Below are 19,073 nucleotides of genomic sequence, written 5' to 3'. Positions count from 1 at the left end.
TGAAATACACATTTTGAGGCTTCTTAAGTAAACAGATTGGCAGTGGGAAATGGGGCGACACGTTTCGGAGCGGCCCACCAATTGCCCACAGGTCCATGCTCTGGCGACCATTGCCCTGGCTGAAAAATCCGGTGGGCTTGGTGTGTTCCGAGGGAAAGAAAAACCAGAGTGGTACACGGATCCCAGATTACAGGCAGAGAACCCTGGATTGGTCTAAATTGGCCACACCAGCCTTCTCAGAAAAGAACCTGAGTGTCTGCGGTAATTCAAGGCTGTTTATTCACTGTTATTGTCCTCCCAGACGTTAATTACACACTATCTCACACCCTAAACAAGCGAGGGGTTTGGCTGTGAGTCATTGTCACTAACAAGTTAATTACAATTGTGGAACCAGTCTCCCCCTCCCCCACCCCCAAATCAAAGCATTTTCACAATGACTTGGGGACTATGAAAGGAAAATTGCAGGTGGTAAAATGTGGTTTTTGGCCTTCTCAGGCAGCAGGAGGAAAAAAAGTTGTTTTGTTTAAGGAAAAACCACAACTATACTTTGATGCTAAGTTTGTTCCCTTGCAAAGAAAATGTTGTTTTGGTTTTGTTTTTTTTAAATGAAATAGAGCATAGAGGATAATATATACTGTACTTGGGGAGTGTCACAATGTACACCAGATGGCAACAACAGGCGGAAAGACAAAGCCTTGCAATCTAAGAACCACAGATCTGGGGGGAGAGAGAGGGTAAATACCCCAAATAACTGCCTGAGTAGGATGCTGCAACCTGGACTCTAAGGGGCTATTCTTTCTTCAGAAAAAAAAGGGGGGAGATTCAAAGTTATGACTTGGCACCTACCAAGTTTAAGGCTGGAAGGGATCCTAGAGATCCCTGAAGAACCAGCTCTGATCAGCCCTCTTTCCCCTGCTCAGCATCCTTAAATGGGTCCCCACAGCCTTCTGAGAACATGTTCACTCCAAAGACTGATGGGCACTCAAGACCTTCCAAGATCTGGTCCAAGTGTTCCTTGCCAACCCAATCCCCCACTCTTCCTCAACAGAGAGAGAGACCCCATCTCCTGTCAATTTGGACCATCGGCCAACTCTAGTCAATTAACTAGCTGAAAAATGCACTCGGGACAAATTTAGTTGGAGGTAGGGTCCCAACTTGGAGAAGTCACCCAAGAGGACTGACCCGTCACTCAGAAAAAGAAGCCACACTCTGGGCCTCTGTATAATCAGGAAGTGAGTACAGAAGTGAGAGGAATGCCTTTTTTTTCAGGTCAGCCCATTGAAACAAAGCCTCATCTATCTCATGCTAGTTACTGCTTTGTTTATTTGCCATTCCCTGAACATCCCCTTATTCTAACATGCCTTTACTCCTCTGAAACTGTTCCCTCTGTCGGGAATGTCTTAAATCCTACTCATCCTACAAAATCCCATTCAAATACTATCTTCTAATTACTCCCTGTGTGTCCTGGGGCTAGTCTCCTTTCTGGTCCTCAGTTCATTGTTGTTCATCCTTCATCTTTTGAAAAGGACCAAAAACGTCACAGGGTGATGTCTTGACCTTCAGGTGAATTTGACTTAAGTGAGGTAGAGTTACACAAAGTCACCAGCCTCACTCTCTTCCAGAGTCATCAAGTCCAGCGGCAAGACAAAAGTCAAGACAATTGGTGATGGCCCAGGATGCAGTAGATGGCTCTGGCATCTTTGATGTCCGACCAAGCTCTAAGTGCTCCACAGAGCTTGCTTCAGCTGTCTTCATGGCCTTTGGAACAAATTGTTCTCATCCAACCATTCTTCCAGGGGAAGTCATCACATGCTTGGGGCAGACACCTCCATAACTCCCAATGGGTTTGAAGCCTGTCTGTTATATTCAACCTCGTTTAGCCTGTCTGCCTAGATGGCTTTCCCATAGTCTGGCCACTGTGTTTGCCACAGCTTCTTGGAGCCCCAAGTGAGAGAGTTGGGTGAAAGGTAGACAGCATCCCTGTAAAGGACTGGGCAAGCCCTCACACCAGAGGTCGCTGCACTCCTCATGTACCCCCTGGTTCTCAGTTTATTCACCATGAAAATGGTGAGGACATGCTATACAATCTCTAAGTTCCCTTCCAGATCCACTTATATGATCATAAGCTTGTCCCCTTATCGAATCAATTCCTTTTCTGAATGCTATCACTTTCTGTGCTCATAGTACTTTGCACAGTCCCTGGTCCAGAAATGGTTTGTAATAAATATTTGTTGATGAATTGTTTCTGACTTATAGCACTCATTCCATATTGGTTTCATTATCTGTGTACCTTCTATCTACTCTACTAGACTGTGAGGTTCTTACATGCCTTACATAAGTTTCTAACTCAGTGTATCTCAGAGTGAAGAAAGTAATCCAGTCCTGGAGAAGAGAATAGGAAAGCATCCAGAAGACATTACTTGATGTTGGCATTAAGGACAGGGACTATCATTTATCTCTATATCCTTAACAGTATCTTGTACATTGTGAGCATTCAACAATGTTTGTTGGGCATGGGCTAGCTTGCCAATCTCCTCATTTGTAAATTCAGGAAACAGACTTGGATAAAAGAAGTAACTTGCTCAAGTTCAAAGAAATAGTAAATAGCAAAATCAGGATTTGAACTTACATTATTTGACTCTAAATCCAGTTCCTATCCTCTGTATCACACTGCCTCTCCATGGAAGTGGGACATGTCTAAATAGAAACTAAAGCAGTATAGTTCCACAGGAGAGATGGATTTGGAGTTACAGTATCTGGGTCTGAATCTCAGCCCTCCTATTTATGTGATGTATGATCTTAGACAAGTCCCTTCCTCTTTCTAAGCCTTAATTTCCTTATCTATAGAATAAAGGGATTGGACTCTTTAATCCCTGGAGGTACTGCCCACTCTAAATCAGAGTCAAAGTTTTGCCATTTATTAACAGTGTGACCTTGGGAAAGTCATTTCAAGCTTTAAATGTATGATCCTTAATCAATGAAATAATTTCAAAGAATTTCTAGTTTCTAAATCAGGTTCTGCATTTTTTTACTTAGATCTCCAGTTTGTACTGAAGCTGGTTATGTCCAGGTCACAAAGAAAAGCTAAGATGGTGGGAAGGGGTGCCAAGGAGAAAATGGTGTGTCCTCATGTTCAAGATCTAAATAGGGAGGGACTTGTTGGAACTCAGGCCACAATGCTTGACTACTAAAAAGAATCTTAACACACCCCTGGTTTGCATGGGTTAATCTGATGAGTCTCACCCCATCAACCAAATCTAATTCTTCCATAAGGCAACTTCCCACAGAATCGCTTTCCTTCATCAAAAAGCAGCACACATAGATAAGCACACACACACACACACACACACACACACACACACACACACACACACACACAACCCAAGAAGTTGCAATGTTGTGTCTGCATCATTCCTGCCCATACTCTCGACAGTCCCTTGAAGGAATTGTGCCAGTGTGAGCAGGGGCTGAAGTTTCGCTTGGAGGCAGGACTGAGAGGAGATTTCTCCATGTAGAAAGCAGCACTAGTCCTGTCCAGATGGTAAGATACCTTAATTGTTGCCAGCTCATGTTAACAAGTAGCGGCCCTGGCTGCAAACAGCATGGAGGAGCTTTAATTGTGATTCTCATTTAGAAATGACTACCTGGGGCAGGTTCTCCTGCTCACCTGCATCCCTAATATATTCCAGCACAAAACAGAAGCTGGCCCATCATGGCCGTGGCTTCTAGAGATGGTAGCGTCCCCTCTGTGTGCCCCAAAACCAGAGTTGGAAGAGGAGGGGGCAGAGGTGAGCAGCGGCACACTGCAGGAAATTTGGGGCAAGTATGGAGATGGGAAACCAGGCTGAATTTCTTGCTTTCTCAAGTCAACAAGTCCAGGCTAGAAAAGGAAGGTTGGAAATTTCTTGGGGAAATAACTGCTGTCACACTTGTGCCAAGAGGTACACAAGGAGGAAATGGTAGACTTCGTGATGGTCTGGGGGTGGAAAGCAAAACCATAATAATAGCAGCTAGCATTTATATAGCATTTTAAGGTTTGCATAGGTTATCTTTACATCAGTTATCTTATTGACTTTTCACAACAATCCTGTGAGGTAGGGTCTATTATTATCTTCATTTTATAGATGATGAAACTGAGGCTGAGAAAGGATAAGGGACTTGCCCAGGATCTCATAACTCAGGCCTAAAGCAGGCTTGAATTCAAATCTTCCTGTCTCCAAGTCCAACACTCTATCCAGCTAGCTGCCAATGCAGAAGGACCAGCAATGAAGGAGTGGAGTCAGAAGAACTTGTGTTTCTATCTCAGCTCAGGCATTAATTTATAAAATGACTTTGGGTGTGATCCTTCACCTCTCTGGGCCTCAGTTTCCCCCTCTAGAAAAGATATAGTTGGACTAAGTGACCTCTAAGATCCTTCTAGCTCTGGAAGTGTATGGTTCTAAGGAGTCGAAGGAAAAGGAACAGATTGGTTCCAGATGGTATTCCAGACTTACTAGCCGTGTCTCTAAGAGAACACAGCTTCTCGCACTTTTAGAGTCTGGGGAATTGACTGCTCTTCACCTTTGGATGGATTATAGGAAGTGAAACTGATGAGAGGAGGCCATCAGGCTGAGAAGAAAAATACTCCAACTCTCTAAACTCATTCTGGGGTGGAGAGGAGGGACTCTGTCACCAAGTCTCAGGCTTCCACAACTAAAGATAACCTAAAGATTAGGCTAAGATCAAGAAAAGAATGCCCTATCTTAAATACTTAGTATGACAAGGGAGCTCATCCCAAGAGATGGTACGAGCTTTTGAAAAGAGAGAGAGAGACAAGAAAAACAATAATAAGAACAGTTTAGAGAAATCCATAGGTGAAAGGTCCCTAACAGGTTAGGAAGAAACTTAGTATGCTTGGGAATATCCTCAATCTTTCAGCGCTGAGTTCACAAAGGGTAACAAGTCTCTTCCAGTAAATCTTCCAGCGCTTCTATGAGAAACAAACTCCTAGAATAGAGACTGTGGACCTCACCCAGTGTGCATCTTCTGAAAAATTCACTGTATGACCCTGGGTAAATCATAATCTTTCTGAGCCTCAGTTTACCTCTTTTCAAATGAAGGGACTTGTAAAATCAGGAAGGGGTAGAATTGGCTGATCTCCTATTTCCTATTCAGCTCTAACATTCAATGATTTTTAATATGGAGAGGAGACCAAATAAGGTTAACGTGAATCCCCAAGATTTTAGAGAAAGAGAACGTGACAACCCTTGGAAGGCAGCAAGACAAATCATATAGTCAGCACCATCGATGGAAGCTGACACCAAGAAAAGGAGGTAATGTTGGCACATACTCTTGTCCTTTTGACTTTGGCATCAGAGAGTGAGGGAATGTGCCCTTTCAGAGCATATCCCCCAATGATCCCTTTTGTTTTGTTTTGTTTTGTTTTTTTAAAATTTTAAACCCTTAACTTCTGTATATTGACTTATAGGTGGAAGATTGGCAAGGGTAGGCAATGGGGGTCAAGTGACTTGCCCAGGGTCACACAGCCCCAATGATCCCTTTTGAAGCAGAATCCTATTCTGGTGACCACTGGTCTGACCTAAGAGACGAGAATCAGGTAAGAACAGCATCTTTGTCCCCAAACACCCAGAGGACCAGAAAAGGTGCCTCTCCCCAGTACCATGCCAGGTATACGCCCCTCTCTCCTACTGCTAAGTGAACCCAGCTCTTGCATCAATTGAAAGATAAATCGTTTCCTGCTTCTGGCCTCTAAAAAGATAATTAAGGACTGGAGGAAAGAATCCAGTTTTAAATTTTCAACAATTCTGGTGGGTGTTATTTAACATATAAAAGATACAACACTTTTGTCTGGAACATGAGGGGAAAAAAATCCACATCTTAATAGACTGAGTAAGGCAGGCTGATTAGCCAAGGGGAAAAGAGAGCTAATACACGAGGAGAAGCACAGCCTTTGCGAAATGTGGCTATCTGGAAGCTAATGCTTTGAAAATTCAAGAACTCCAAGCCTGCATTAGGGAAGGATCCTCCATTACCAAGATAATATGGTATTAAAAGAGATTTTTATATCTAGTGTATTTAATGAGCAAGCAATCCCCCAAAGAACTTTCAATAAAGCCAGTAAATTTAACAGGAGAAACACGTCAGTTTGCTTTAGCACTCTGGTTAAGAGGATCGTGCTTCCTGATTTTGCAGGACCCAATATTTATTATGCTAAGAAAGTGCAGAAATCAATCTCAGAGAAGAGGGCTAAAAGACAGTATTCAATTAAGCAGCTAACAATCAGCCTGCAGCAGCCTGAGCCGAAATGATTATTTTAATATAAAAATGTTAAAGTTGATGAGAAGTCACACAAGTTAGGAAGCAGCAGGGCTCAGATCAGACTTTCCCTGCTCTGAAGTGTCTCTGAGAGTTGGGTCATTGATAAATGCTGGCCAGGACCAAATTAACCGGTAAGTACAGAAAGACATGCTGGCTAGCTCCCCATGCCTGGGATGGAGTGCCCCAATGAAATTGATTTATGGAAAGCAATACTGTGGGTTTAGACAAGAAGAAATATATGATAAAATATTCATGCCTATCATCACTTCAACACAAGTGTATACCAGCTTTCTCCCTTTGCAAAGGTGCTTTAATAGAAGAGGTAAAATGGAAGAGATGAAGGTCTGAAAGTCAAGAGATCTAGGTTCTGAGCCCCTCTTTTGCCACTGATTGATTATATATGACTTTGGACAGATCATTCCCTTTCTCTGGGCCTCAATTTTTCCAGCTGGAAAATGAAGGTCTTTAGACCTTCCCTTTCAACTTTGGCATTATATGATTCTTTCCATTTGTTTTAGGAAATATTTATCATATCACCTACTATGTGCAATAACCAAGAACTGCTCTAGGTCCTGACCATCTAAAGAGTTCAAAAATGACACAATCCCCACCTTGAAGGCACTTACTTCAAAGGGTTTACTGTGCCTCCCTGTAGCTCTGCAAATGAGGTCTAATGGGATCAGGACAAAAGAGGAACCCAGGAGGAGGCCTCTAGGAAAATTTAAAGAGGGAGAGATTTCTCACTACTGAACCTTTCAGGGATGATGCATTCCCTAAACTGCATCTTGAAGAAGGAAAACAATTTCATCAAGCAGAGAAAAGGAAACGGTGCATTGCAAGCAGGGGATAGGAGGCAGTCTGCAAAGGGGCACAGGACTGAATTGAGTTTGGAAAACAGTTAATAATCCAACTTGTCTGGAACAATAGCTCTCGTATGAGGAAAGGGTGCAAAATAAAACTGGAAAGAGTGGCTGGGTCTACATTGCAGAAAGCCCAACATGCTAGATTAAGTAGTTTGTATTTCATCCTAGAGGCAAGAGGGAGACACCATCGATTTTTGAGTAAGAGAGTCATATGATTAGAGCTATACATTAGGACAATCATGGCAGTAGTATGGCAAGGAAAAAACAGAAGGCTGTTACTGTAGTCTAGGCAACAGGTGATGAAGGCCTGAGCCACGGTAGTGATCGTAGAAGTGAGAAAAGGGGCAAATGGGGAAAAATTGTTTTGGAAATAGAATCAATAAGACTTGGTAACTGATGTAAAGCAGGGAGGGAGGGAGAGGGAATAATTAAAGATGACGGAGATACAGATGCTAAAAGTAAGGGCAGGTTAGAAGCAGTAGGTGGAATGAGTTCAGGTTTGGACATGTCAAGTTAAAGATGCCAATAAACTATCCAGATGGCAATGTAGAGTGTGCACATGAAGAAATGGTCCTGGAGCTCAAAGGAGACATTGGCAATGGATATATCAATCTGGGAGTCATCTACATAGAGATGACAGATAAAGGCATGGGAATCACTAAAACCACTGAGGAAAAGGGAAGGGAAGGGAAGGGAAGGGAAGGGAAGGGAAGGGAAGGGAAGGGAAGGGAAGGGAAGGGAAGGGAAGGGAAGGGAAGGGAAGGGAAGGGAAGGGAAGGGAAGGGAAGGGAAGGGAAGGGAAGGGAAGGGAAGGGAAGGGAAGGGAAGGGAAGGGAAGGGAAGGGAAGGGAAGGGAAGGGAAGGGAAGGGAAGGGAAGGGAAGGGAAGGGAAGGGAAGGGAAGGGAAGGGAAGGGAAGGGAAGGGAAGGGAAGGGAAGGGAAGGGAAGGGAAGGGAAGGGAAGGGAAGGGAAGGGAAGGGAAGGGAAGGGAAGGGAAGGGAAGGGAAGGGAAGGGAAGGGAAGGGAAGGGAAGGGAAGGGAAGGGAAGGGAAGGGAAGGGAAGGGAAGGGAAGGGAAGGGAAGGGAAGGGAAGGGAAGGGAAGGGAAGGGAAGGGAAGGGAAGGGAAGGGAAGGGAAGGGAAGGGAAGGGAAGGGAAGGGAAGGGAAGGGAAGGGAAGGGAAGGGAAGGGAAGGGAAGGGAAGGGAAGGGAAGGGAAGGGAAGGGAAGGGAAGGGAAGGGAAGGGAAGGGAAGGGAAGGGAAGGGAAGGGAAGGGAAGGGAAGGGAAGGGAAGGGAAGGGAAGGGAAGGGAAGGGAAGGGAAGGGAAGGGAAGGGAAGGGAAGGGAAGGGAAGGGAAGGGAAGGGAAGGGAAGGGAAGGGAAGGGAAGGGAAGGGAAGGGAAGGGAAGGGAAGGGAAGGGAAGGGAAGGGAAGGGAAGGGAAGGGAAGGGAAGGGAAGGGAAGGGAAGGGAAGGGAAGGGAAGGGAAGGGAAGGGAAGGGAAGGGAAGGGAAGGGAAGGGAAGGGAAGGGAAGGGAAGGGAAGGGAAGGGAAGGGAAGGGAAGGGAAGGGAAGGGAAGGGAAGGGAAGGGAAGGGAAGGGAAGGGAAGGGAAGGGAAGGGAAGGGAAGGGAAGGGAAGGGAAGGGAAGGGAAGGGAAGGGAAGGGAAGGGAAGGGAAGGGAAGGGAAGGGAAGGGAAGGGAAGGGAAGGGAAGGGAAGGGAAGGGAAGGGAAGGGAAGGGAAGGGAAGGGAAGGGAAGGGAAGGGAAGGGAAGGGAAGGGAAGGGAAGGGAAGGGAAGGGAAGGGAAGGGAAGGGAAGGGAAGGGAAGGGAAGGGAAGGGAAGGGAAGGGAAGGGAAGGGAAGGGAAGGGAAGGGAAGGGAAGGGAAGGGAAGGGAAGGGAAGGGAAGGGAAGGGAAGGGAAGGGAAGGGAAGGGAAGGGAAGGGAAGGGAAGGGAAGGGAAGGGAAGGGAAGGGAAGGGAAGGGAAGGGAAGGGAAGGGAAGGGAAGGGAAGGGAAGGGAAGGGAAGGGAAGGGAAGGGAAGGGAAGGGAAGGGAAGGGAAGGGAAGGGAAGGGAAGGGAAGGGAAGGGAAGGGAAGGGAAGGGAAGGGAAGGGAAGGGAAGGGAAGGGAAGGGAAGGGAAGGGAAGGGAAGGGAAGGGAAGGGAAGGGAAGGCAGAAATAGTAACTAACTGAGGAGTATTCTAGAGATATCAAGGCAGCTGAAGGGAAGAAAGGCCAGGAGTAAAATGAGATCTGTTTGGCGATGGATCCAGATAAAGGGGCAACTGAGACAACTACTAGTCAGAACAGGAGTTCTAATAGTGAAAGATGAAAGAACTTAAGAAGTTAGCATTTGGGGAATACCTACACTTAGGGGAATAGTAAGAAAAGGAGAGTATCATAGTCAACTATTTTTTTATTCCATCCTTTTATTCACAGAATCTAGGATGGTGACTTGTATATGGTAAAAACTTAATTAATGATTATTAAATCCAAGACAATTCCAAAGGACTCATGATGAAAAATACTATCCACCTCCAGAGAGAGAACTGATAAAATTTAAGTGGAGATTGAAACATATTTTTTCACCTTTTTTCTTGCTTTTCTTTTTGTAGCATGGCTAATATGGAAAATTTTTTTGCATGATTTCACATGAATAACTGATATCCTATTGCTGGCCTTATCAAGGGATGGGGGAGGAGCAGAAGGGAAATAATTCAGAAATCAAAAATATTTTAAATGAATATTGAAAATAAATGTATTTTTAAAAATGTTTATTGGATTGGGTGCTACAAAAAAAATGTAAAGGGTGATAAAAGCTGAAAGAAGACTATTGGATTTAGCATTCAGAAAAGTAATGGCATTCAGAAGTCAGCTTCCTGAGATTTAAGAAGTGAGTAGATAATAAGAAAGTAAAGGCTATAAGTTTAGACTATTCTTTCTAGATAGTTAGCAGTGCAGAGGTGAAAAGAAGAAGATGAGAAAGCAAGAGAAGGAGGGGTTTGTTTTGCTTTGTTTAATTTTTTGTATCAGCAGAGGCCAGAGCATTGTTGTAGATGGTGGCAAAGGAGTAGAGAAGATTAGAAAGAGGGCAAAAATTGGGCAGGGTTGTGCATGCCTGTAATTCCTGCTACTGGGAAGGCTGGGGATTGGTGGATTACATAAACTCTAAAGTTCTGAGCTGTCATTAGACGAAAACCAAGTCCCATACCAATATGGTGAGCTTCTAAGAGCAGAGGGCCACCAGATTAACTAAGGAAAGATAAAACTACCCAGGTCAGAAATGAAGCAAGTCAAAGCTTCCATGCCAGTCAGTGGTGGAATCAGAACTCTGAGTGTCTGAGACATCTCTACACTTCTAGACTAGGAAAGATATGGAGACCCATCCCTTCTTGCCTTCTCCTCCCCACCCCTCCCCCCAAAAAGAAAGGAGAAGAGAATGAGGGTATAAGAGGGAATAGCCAACCTAGTAAGCTCCTAAAGAAGAAGGGAACGAATAGAACCAAAATAAAGGGGTTTGGCCATGCCAAGGAGACATCTCATCCTCAGACAGGATGGCACAGAGTTGAAAAGGAGTAGACAAGAGGAGGAGAGCAAATTCACACTGGATGTTGTGGAAACCATGCTGGATTTAGAGTCAGGAAAAATGTATTTTCCAGTCTTGGGTTTGACACCAGCAGTATGAGTATAATCACTTAGATCTCTGAGCTTCAGTTTCCTTATTTGTAAAATAGGAAATATAACATTTTCTCTACTTCATAAGTTTCTTGTGAGAAAATTGCTTTTAAAAAATTAAAACCATACAAATGTGTTATTGATATTTCTATGATCTGCATTTTGTCAACTAACTCCTTTAGTTACAATTTTAAATATCTCTATAATTTAATAGATGATGGAAAATTAATACCCTTAGAATCAACATGGTGATGAGTCTCTCCATACTAGTGTCTTTTTAAATGGAGGTTCTGGGGAAAGCCATCTAATCAGAGAAAAGAGCCACAAAGGCTGAGAGGCCTTCCAAGGTGAAAATTCTAAAAGTGATAATCCTGGATGAAGAGATTTCTGGGCTATGATAGAGAAGTCCTGAATTTAGGGCATCAATGATGCATTGATGAATGAATGAATACATTTAAAAAAACATTTATTAAACACTTACTATGTGCCAAGAACTATGATAAGGACTGGAGACACGAATTCAAAAATGAAGAGAATTCTAGCCCTTGAGGAATTTATATTCTAATCAGGAGAGACAATACATAAAAGGGAAGGGTATTTTGAAGCCATAGGAGAGTAGGTTAGCATACTCCTTTGAGAAATGGTGACAGAGTTGATTTGATAACGATTCAAGAACTGAAAAGAAAGAAATAGTAACTAACTGAAGGGTATTCTAGAGATGTCAAGGCAGCTGGAGAGAAGAGAGGCCAGGAGTGGAATGAAACCTTTTTGAGCTGGTCCTAGATATAGAGGCAACTGAGGCAACCACTTGTTAGGAAATGACTTCTAGCAGTGAACGGGCTAATTCCTTAGTGCTTTACGGGCATGGTTTCAGATCTAGGCCACAGGGCTAAAAGAAGACGTGGGAGTAGTTATGAATAGTTTGAGGTACCCTTGGAAGAAGGCTTTCAGGGAAATGTTCCAGGGATTGTGCTTGGTCTTATGCTTTCTAACATCTTTACCAATTACTTACATAAAAGTTAAAGACCGAGATCAATTTTTTTAAAAAACCCTTACCTTCCATCTTAGAATCAGTACTGTGTATTGGTTCCAAGGCTGAAGAGTAGTAAGGACTAGGCAATGGAGGTTAAGTGACTTGTCCAGGATCATACAGTTAGGAAGTGTCTGAGGCCAGATTTGAACCTGAGATCTCCCATCTTTAGGCCTGGCTCTCAATCCACTGAGTCTCCTAGCTGCCCCCATCCTTATCAATTTTGATGATGGTACAAAGCTGGAAGAGAGAGCTGAGCGACAAAGTCAAGCTTCAAAAAGACTGTGACAAGCTAGGGTATGGGACTGTATCTACAAAGATGTGAATCACAAAAATCTTACAAGGGTCCCAAGATTGAAATATACAGGTAATATAGGGAGATATGGTAAGACGAAAGTTGGTCTGGAAAAGATTTGGGGATCTTAGTGGACTCCGAGTTCAACATGAAAAGATTTGGGGGTCTCATTGGACTGAAAACTGTGGTGTGACAAGGCAGTCAAAGAACTTAATATATTCTTAGACTACATTAAAAAAGACATAAGGAATCAGGAGGTAATAGTCTATATTCTCTTAGACTGTATTTAGAGTATAATGTTCACTTTGGGGTGATCTTTTTTTAAGAAGGACACTGATATTCTGGAAAGCATCCAGAGAGGGAAACCAAAATGGTGAAGAGCCTTGAGTTCACATCCCATGAGGACCAGTGAAAGGGTTTATAGCCTGCATTTGTTCAGCCTGGAAAAAATAAAATAACACTTGGGAGAGAGAGATGGAACATGATCTTTCTCTTCAATTATTTGAAGAGTCTTCATGTGGAAAAGGGATTTAGATATGTTCTGCTTAGCACAGAAGACAGAAAAAGAAGGAAGGAGTAGAAAATTTAATTTCATAGAGAACAACACTTTTCAATTTCATTCAGTTTGATAAATTTACTAACCACCAACTATGCAAGGCACTGTACAAGACAAAAATGAAGTCATCCTCTACCCTCATGGAGCTTCCATTCCACTGAGAATACACAAGCAAATATTGGGTAGGCAAGTGAGATAGAGAAAAGATAGAGAAAGCACTGACAATTAGAAGATCTAGACTTGGGGAAGGTCAGTAAAAGCCTTGTGTAGAAGGCTTGAAGAAAAGGAAAAACCTTCTACTAGTTAGAGCTGTCCTAAAGGAATATGGGTTGCCTCCCAGGTTGGTGGGTTCCTATTCAGGGGAGGTTCTCCAGTAAAGGCTATATGATCACTTGTCAGACATGGGAGGATTTTTTTTTAGGTATTGATGGACTAGATGGCTCATGATATTCCTTCCAACTCTGAGTTCTTGTAATCCCATGACAAACAATTAGACTTTGGTCCTTTGGTTTAGCCAGATGGGAGCATTAAGTTTGCTAACCGGCAGAATTATGGAACTGACCTTGGTATTTTCATTTCTTCCTTTTCTTCTTTCATTCATTCACTCAACAAACATTTAGTAAGGGCCTACCAAGTGTCAGGTTGGTCATCTCATTTGATTCCCCCAACAATCTTGGAAGAAAGGTGCCATTATGATTCCCGTATTTTATGGTCAAGGAAATTGAAGCTCACTTGTCCAGTCATATTGTAAGGAAGCATATGAGGCTGGATTGGATTCCATTCATCAGAAGAACAAATACTGAAGCTGAAGTTTACTTTGGCCACATAATGAGAAGACAGGACTCCTTGGAAAAGCCCTTGATGTTGGGAAAGGCTGAAGGCAATAGGACAAGGGAACTGCAGAGGAGGAGATGGAGAGAGAGTGTCATGGAAACATGAGCCTGGACAGACTTTGGGAGACAGGGAAGGTCAGAAGAGCCTGAAACCATAGGCCCAGAAAGAGTTAGACACGACTAAACCACTGAACAACAAGAACTTTCTAACTCTAGGCCCAGATCTCTATCTACTGCACGTTCTACTTATCTTTTTAAAAAATGTATATAGACAAACCCAAAATAGATACCCAATAAATACCAGGCAATTTCAGTAGGGTAAGCACTAAATGGGGGAATCATGAAAGGCCTCTTGTAGGAGGTGATTCCCGAACTGAGCCTTGAATAGAGGTAGGGATCCCAAGAAACAGAGACGGGGAGGGAGATTATTCCATGTATGAGGGAGTCTGTTCTATTTTATCCTAAAGGCAAAGAGGGAACCACTGAAACATCCTGAGTCAGGGAGTAACATAGCAAGAACTGTACTTTAGGAATGTCAAACCCGCTTTCAGGAAAGGACACGATAAATTAATTCACAGAGATACACCAATTAGTAATAATCAACATTATGCCGCATTTTATATATTTACTTTCATATAAATAGCAAAACAATTTGATAGCATAAGTACAATAGCTATAACTAGACTTATTTTTAGATGTGAAAACAGTTTCAGAGAAGTTTGCTGAGAGCTAAGAGACAGTGTGGTGTAGTGGATGGAGAAGAAGACTAGATTCAAATTCTGCCTCGGACATATAATAGCTGTGTGACCCTGGGCCAGTCACTTAATATCTCTAGGCAACAAGCAAATCTGCACCGGTGTGAGTTTCCTCACTGGAAGCTTCCTCTACCAATCAAATCACAGGTCCCTCCAAAATGGAACAAAACCGATGACTGTATTCAGCAGTAAAACTATACCAGAGGCAGAATTGGAACCCAGGTTTTTGTGATCCAAAGTCCAACGCCTCACACCACGCTGCTGATCCTAAAGGAATATCAGGCTCCCCACACCCAGTGTATTTGTGTGTTCATGGCAAAGAGACCTCATTGGGCTGAAGTCATAGGAAAGATGTGGGCATCACAAAGATATCTGTGAGCACTGGGGAGAGGCAAGGGGGAGGGAGGATGAACAGGGAGAGAGGGGCCTTGAATTCACACTGGGTAGGCAGCCACCTAGTTCTCCTAGACATAAGCCAGTCATGGCTAGGAAAGATGTTATTTTGGGAATCTGGGCCAGGAGCTGAAGGTGATAATTCTCCCTTTACGAAACCCCTACCCTGATTCTGTGTCTAAATGCAAGGGGAAAAAGAGACTGTATTCAGTTGTGGAGTTTTTTTAAGTAGGATATTTGGTTTATATGGAACCATAGAATCCCAAGACCAGAAGGGATCAAAAGATCATTGCTCTAGATCTGGAAGGAATGTTAAAGGCCATCTAGTCCAGCTCTTTCATTACAGTGAAACCCAAGTCCAGAGAAGTTCAATGATTTACTCAAAGTCACACAGGCAGGAAATATCAGATGAAAAATCTGAACTCAGATCCATTGACACCAGAGCGCCAGAGATCTTTCCCCCTATCCTACCTGCCTTTCTTCTTCTTCTTCTTCTTCTTCTTCTTCTTATTATTATTATTATTATTATTATTATTATTGTTGTTGTTGTTGTTGTTTTAATTTCTTAATTTCTGTCTTAGGAAATAGCTCTGAGAGGGCTAGGTAAACAGGGTTAAGTGACTTGCCTAGGGTCACACAGCTAGGAGAAATGAATATGATCTGAAATCAATGTGTTTTTTATTTTGTTTTGTTTTGTTATAAAACTCTTACCTTCTGTCTCAGTATCAGTTTTAAGACAGAAGAGCAGCAAGGACTAGGCAAACAGGGTTAAGTGACTTGACCAGGGTCACATAGCTAGGAGAAGTGAATATGATCTGAAATCAATGTGGTTTTTGTTTTGTTTTGTTTTGTTATAAAACTCTTAGTATCAGTTCTAAGATAGAAGAGCAGCAAGAACTAGATAAACAGGGTTAATTGACTTGCTCGGCACCACATAGCTAGGAAGTGTCTGAGTTCCAAATTTGAACCCAGATCCTCCCCCCTCGAGGCTTAGTTCTCTACCCACTGTGCTACCTAGCTTCCCTCCTCGTATCTGTTTTTCTTAAGAAATTATCTGGGCTTGACCACAGTTCTTATATAGGCCAGTGTCCCGAACCAATGCACGGGGTAAATGTTTTCACCCCTGGTGCTTCTCACGTTGCATTGGTCCAGTCTGAGCGCATGAAAAGGAAAATTCTTCCTAGCCCTCCCAGAATCTGACCCGTCTAATGAGGACATGCTTAAACCAACTCTCTGGAAAGAATAAACTCACCAGAACCAGCCTTTGCACGTGACGTGATGGAGATCTGGACAGTAATGGAGTCAGAGGAGAGGGATAGGCAGCGAGCAGAGCCTGAGGAGCAGAAAAAGACAAGCTGCAAAGAGGGCAGGAATGCGCCTTACCATCCCAGGTAGCTTCTGGAATCAAGTGATAGATGGTCCATTGATGGGAGGTGGCATTTAGAAAAGTAGCTCTAAAGCACTTAGCAACTACCAGCTTGAAATGCCATGTCGAAAGGTCTGGTAATATGCCATAAATAGAAATCCCACCCCATCTGATGGAGTAACTTCCCAAAGGGGAGGCTCGCCTCTACTCGTCCTCTGGCCAACTCCACATCCCAAGCACTTCCCTAGTCCCCATTTTTGAATGGTAAATGAGGGAGGAATCATAGAACTAAAAAGGACAATGATAGCAATAATCATCTCTTAAATTTATCTTGGAGTTCATTCAATGATCCAGATGTTTCATCTAAATAATGCCAAATCACCGAGCAATTAATTCAGTTTGTGCCTACACACATAAAGTGAGTTTTAGCAGTAATGGGCTCAAATCCATCATCTAGGAGAGGCAGCATGAGAAAAATAGCACAGGGTAATGGATTGGGTGTCAGAAGCCCTGACCCTATCAATTAAGATACCTGTGTGACCTTGGGTAAATTCTCACCATCTTCTCATTTGGGGCAGCTAAGTGATACAGTGGATAGAGTGCTAGGCCTAGAGTCAGGAAGACTCATCTTTCTGAGTTCAAATCTGGCCTCAGATAGTTATTGGTTGAATAACCCTGGCCAAGTCACTTAACCTTGTTTGCTTTTAAAATGATTCTCGATTAAATTGAACTGAAATGAATTGCTGTTACCATCATGGGTAAAAAGCCAGTGGCACCCCTATGGCACCAGGCTGGGCTGGAGAATTTCCTCCATGAAAATATCTGCCTCATCAGCCACTTCTATAAAATGAGTTGGAGAAGGAAATAACACAACCACTTCAGGATACCAAGAAAATCCCAAATGGGGTCATGAAAAGTCAGACTGAACTGAAATGACTGAAAATAAAGCTTTATTTAGCATTTGCAAACCACAGTACTTTTGCATTATCTCACCTGAGCCAACAGCCTGGTAATATAGGTGCCTCCGGTGATATCTACCCATTTTACAGATGAGAAATTATAGGCTCAGATAAATGAAGTGGCTTCATGGTAGCTTAACTAGTAAGTGTTCAAGGCAGGATTTGAGCCCAGGACTTCTGGTAGAACATAGTATCAACCATTCCACAGTTGGCTCCTGGTCTCTATTTCCTTGTTAAAATGAGATGCTAAGATGATCTTCGGCTCTAACATTCCTTGATTTTTTTTTAACACAATTAGCCAATTCAGTGCCTAAATTTAACTACTTGAATTGTTCCTGCTGTTCTCTAAGGGAACCCAACACAGAGTGACTGAGCCAAATGTGTCTTTGCTCCTGCCTCCCTTACACAAATCCTCTGCTCTTGCCATCCTAGTCACCTTGCTGTTCTCCATCTTTCAGGGCTTAGGTTAAATTATTAAATTAAATTATTCTTCCTCTCTAAAGCCTTCCCAGGACACCTCAGCCCACAATGATCTCTCCCTCCTCAGAAGTCCTCACGTACCAGTTACTCTTTCATGTGTGTAGGCCTCAACTCCTTAAAGGCTGGAGCTAAATTATTTCCCTCTCTTAACGTCCATCTCTTCCACACAGAGTCTAACCCTATTATGCACCCAGTAGACATTCAGTCAATATTAGTTAACATGAATAAACTTTTGTCCTGGAGATGAAATCCCAGTAGATTGCAAACTTCTTAAGGGCAAGACCATTTTTCTTGTGGGCCTTTTTTGTATCCCCTGTCCCTAGCCCAGTGCCTTTCAAGTAATAAGCAGGTGCTTTAAAAATGATTCTCAATTAAATTGAACTGAACCGAATTGCCATTACCATCATGGGTAAAAAGCCAGTGGCACCCCCATGGCACCAGGCTGGCCTGGAAAATTCCCTCCATGAAAGTTTCTGCCTTGTAACAATGAGGTATTGTTCTAGCTGTCGACTCCCCACACTCCATACAGACAGAAAAAGTCGTCATAATAACCCAAAGTCAGCTTTGTGTGTCAGAAGAGAGGTGTACTTATTTTTAGCAATGCAAGCCTTCCCTCTGAGGGCAATAATTACATTCCAGGCCTTTGCCTATGTGTCATGTTTTCCCCCTGCTCAAAGAATGAGAGAAAGTGGAAGAAATAGTACAAATTGAGCCACCCCATTTTCTTGATGCATCTAAAGAGCGAGGGACTAGGCTGCACTGTGTGCACTGCAAACATCAGTTCCTAGGGAAGTTTTCCTGACAAATCTTTCAGGAATAACTCAGTAAGCCAACCTGTCCCACAGCCAGGGCCTGGAAGCTATTACCACCACAAATAGATTCTCAGTCACCTTCTAAAAGGAGCCACATTCTTTATCTGTGAATCATAGAATGTCAGAATTGGAAGAGGCCTTAATGATCATCCAGGGCAGGGGTGCTTAACTCTTTGCATGTATGTCATGGACCCCTTTGGCTGTCATTTGGGGAAGCCGGTGGACCCCTTCTCAGAACTGAGTTCTTAAATAAATGAAAGAAATGTGAGTTTCAGTTAGAGGCAAGTGAAAATAAAGATGTAATTCTTTTTCCCATACAATTTTATTAACCTCCTGAAAGCTATTTGCAGACCTCTTGGGGGGGCCCATGGACCCCAGTTTAAGAACCCCTGATCTAATCCCTTTTTTAACAGAAAAATTGAGGCTCAGATAAGCCCAAGGTCAAATATTTAACAAAGAATTCAATATCGAGTTAGTTGAAGAACTAAGATTAGAATCTTTATTTCCTGAGTCACAGATCTAATACACTATATATATATTTGTATCTTTTGTGTGCATGTGTATGTATGCTAAGAGTTTGGAAAGTTCTGTATATAGCCATACATCCTCAGGCTTTTTCCACACCTTCTTTGATGGAATAATTGGGAAGGAAGGAAGGAAGGAAGGAAGGAAGGAAGGAAGGAAGGAAGGAAGGAAGGAAGGAAGGAAAGAAGGAAGGAAGGAAGGAAGGAAGGAAG

Source organism: Gracilinanus agilis, chromosome 2 (assembly GCF_016433145.1).
Source record: "Gracilinanus agilis isolate LMUSP501 chromosome 2, AgileGrace, whole genome shotgun sequence".
Lineage (NCBI taxonomy): Eukaryota > Metazoa > Chordata > Mammalia > Didelphimorphia > Didelphidae > Gracilinanus > Gracilinanus agilis.
Note: the sequence above shows the minus strand (reverse complement) of the source record.